Below are 3627 nucleotides of genomic sequence, written 5' to 3' on the forward strand. Positions count from 1 at the left end.
CTTTCGTTATAAATTCATAACTTATTCGTTTGACGTCCGTTCTCGCCTAACTTTTTATCGCTTCGATACCAACAATGAGATCTTCGATTCTCATTTAGATTGCTTCGGCTAACAACCGCTCGATCTCAATTCGAGTATAACAGGCTGTATACCGCTAAGCCGGAACTTCGATAAATCATAACTTCCTCATACGAAGTCAGATTTGGGCGTTCTATATATATTCGGAAACCTCGTTTCGACTACTACAACATTAACCAAAGATATTAAGTTTATTTTACACTTAAATTTTGACGCTTATTTTTATTCTTAATTAATCAGACCACATAATTAAGCAATTAAGCACAAAACACATAATACTCAAATAATACATTCTTATTATTTCAAAACGGGTTACAAAGGTTAACCTAGACTATTATATTGCTAAATATGGCAAGCCCGGAAACACAGGCGTTACAATTCTCTCCACCTTAGAAGGATTCCGTCCCCGGAATCACACATCAACAAACAAATGCGGATAGCGACCCATCATGTCACTCTCCGTCTCCCAGGTGAGATTCGGCCCATTCGTGTGTTTCCATCGGACAAGCACTAACCCAACCATCTTGCGTCGCAATTTCTTAGTCTTTCGGTCAACAATTGCCTCTGGTTCTTCAATCAACCTTTTGTTCTCATCAATTCTCAATTCAGAAATTGGAATTATGTCGGGAACTTCTCCCGTGAACTTCCTCAAATAACACACATGAAAAGTGTTGTGAATTCCATTCAGTTCCTCGGGTAATTCGAGCTTGTAAGCTTGGTTCCCAATCCTCTGAAGAACTTTAAACGGTCCAATAAACCTTGGACTCAACTTTCCCCTTTTACCAAATCTTATAAGTCCCTTCCACGGCGAGACTTTAAGCAAAACCGAATCCCCAACCTCAAAAGTTATCGGTCTCCGCTTCTTGTCAGCATAGCTCTTTTGACGATCCTGAGCCGCTAACATTCTTTCCCTAATTATTTTCAACTTTTCAGCAGTTTGATGAACCAACTCCGGTCCCATAAACTGCTTTTCCCCAGCCTCAAGCCAACAAGACGGCGTACGACACTTCTGTCCATACAAAGCTTGGTACGGTGCCATCTTAATGCTCGAGTGGAAACTATTATTATAGGAAAATTCTACCAACGGTAAATGTTCATCCCAATTACCTAGGAATTCCAGAGTACATGCTCTCAGCATATCTTCAAGTGTTTGTATCGTTCGTTCGCTCTGACCATCAGTCTGCGGATGGTAAGCTGTACTTAAACACAACTTGGTACCCAATTCCTCTTGTAGACTTTTCCAAAACCTCGATGTGAAACGGCTATCACGATCCGACACAATCGTTAACGGAACACCGTGAAGCCTCACAATTTCCTTCACGTAAGAATTCACAAGCTTCTCCATAGACCATTTCTCCCTGGCCGCTATGAAATGCGCACTCTTAGTGAATCGATCAACGACCACCCAAATCATGTCGTGACCATTCTTTGTTCTGGGCAGTTTAGTGACAAAATCCATAGCAATGTCTTCCCACTTACCCATAGGCACAGGCAAAGGTTCTAAACTCCCGTACGGTTTCTGATGTTGTGTCTTGACTCTCGCACAAGTCACACACTCGGCCACATACTTTGCAACATCAAGCTTCATCGTCGGCCACCAGTAGTAGGGTTTCAGGTCCCTATACATTTTAGTGCTACCCGGATGAATCGAGTACATGGTCTTGTGAGCTTCTTCCATCAGAAGATCTCTGACTCCTCCTGTCTTAGGTATCCAAATCCGATCTTGGAACACCTTCAGTCCATGACTGTTTACACCGAACACCAACGTTTTGCCCAAACGTTCCTCCTTTCTATCTTTCTTCTCAGAAGCTTCGCTCTGAGCTTTCTTTATACTTTCCAAAATAGTTGAGACAACTTCAATTCTCGACGCTCTTGGCCTTTTCCTTTCGGGATTGACTTTCCGACTGAGAGCATCAGCAACAACATTAGCTTTACCGGGGTGGTAAAGTATCTCGCAGTCATAGTCTTTAAGTAATTCTAGCCAGCGTCGTTGCCTCATATTCAATTCTTTCTGATTAAAGAGGTATTGGAGACTCTTATGATCAGTGAAAAGTTTGCACTTCGTGCCATAGAGGTAATGCCTCCATATTTTCAGAGCGAAAACTACCGCTGCCAACTCCAAATCATGAGTCGGGTAGTTCTTTTCATGCTCTTTCAGCTGTCGAGACGCATATGCTATCACCTTTTGTCTTTGGGTCAAAACACAACCCAAACCAACCCCAGACGCATCGCTATAGACAGCGAAATCTTCAACTCCATCGGGTAGAGAAAGTATCGGTGCCTCGCATAGCTTCTCCTTTAGCTTCTCAAATGCTTCCTTATGCTTCTCACCCCAAGCATAAGTAGCTCCTTTGTGGGTCAAAGCTGACAATGGACTAGCGATCGAAGAAAAGCCTTGGATAAACCTTCGGTAATATCCGGCTAATCCTAAAAAGCTTCGAATCTCCGTGGGACTTTTCGGTTGTTCCCACTTCGTCACAGCTTCGATCTTCGCTGGATCAACCATTATCCCTTCTTGGTTGACCACGTGACCCAAGAATTGGACTTCACGAATCCAAAAATCACATTTGGAGAACTTAGCATACAGCTTCTCCTTCTTCAAGACTTCTAACACTTCTCGCAAGTGTCTGCCATGCTCCTCCTGGCTTTTCGAGTAAATCAGAATGTCGTCTATGAACACTATCACGGATTTATCAAGGAACGGGTTACAAACCCTATTCATCAAATCCATGAACGCTGCTGGAGCATTGGTTAGTCCAAACGACATAACCAAGAACTCGTAGTGCCCATATCTAGTTCTGAATGCAGTCTTCTCGATATCTTGCTCTCTTACTTTTAGCTGATGATATCCTGACCTAAGATCGATCTTCGAGAAATAGCTCGAACCTTGCAATTGATCGAACAGGTCATCAATCCTCGGCAACGGATATCTATTCTTTATTGTTGCCTTGTTCAGCTCTCTGTAATCGATGCACATTCTCATACTTCCATCTTTCTTCTTTACAAATAACACCGGAGCTCCCCAGGGCGATGAACTAGGTCTAATGAAACCGTTGTCCAATAACTCCTGAAGTTGCATCATTAGTTCCTTCATCTCCGTCGGTGCTAATCGATAAGGTGCTTTTGCAATTGGCGTCGTTCCTGGCAACAAGTCAATACGGAATTCCACTTGTCGATCAGGCGGTAATCCAGGAAGATCTTCAGGAAATACTTCCGGATAATCACACACAACTGGAATATTCTGCATCACCTTCTTTTCCTTCTTAGCATCAATCACGAATGCTAAATACGATGTACACCCCTTGGTCAAACATTTTCTGGCTTTCATCAATGAAATGATTCCAGAATTCACTCTGCGTTTATCTCCATACACCATAAACGAATCTTTCCCAGGCGGGTTTACTTTGACTATTTTCTTCTTGCATAAAATTTCGGCGTCGTTGGCGCTAAGCCAATCCATTCCCAATACGATGTCGAAACCATTAAGTTTGATAGGCAATAATTCCTCGTGGAACTTATTCCCATTCAGATCAATTAAGATGTTTTTCA

This window comes from Lactuca serriola, chromosome 8 (genome assembly GCF_051521515.1).
Source record: "Lactuca serriola cultivar US96UC23 chromosome 8, Lser_US96UC23_V15, whole genome shotgun sequence".
Lineage (NCBI taxonomy): Eukaryota > Viridiplantae > Streptophyta > Magnoliopsida > Asterales > Asteraceae > Lactuca > Lactuca serriola.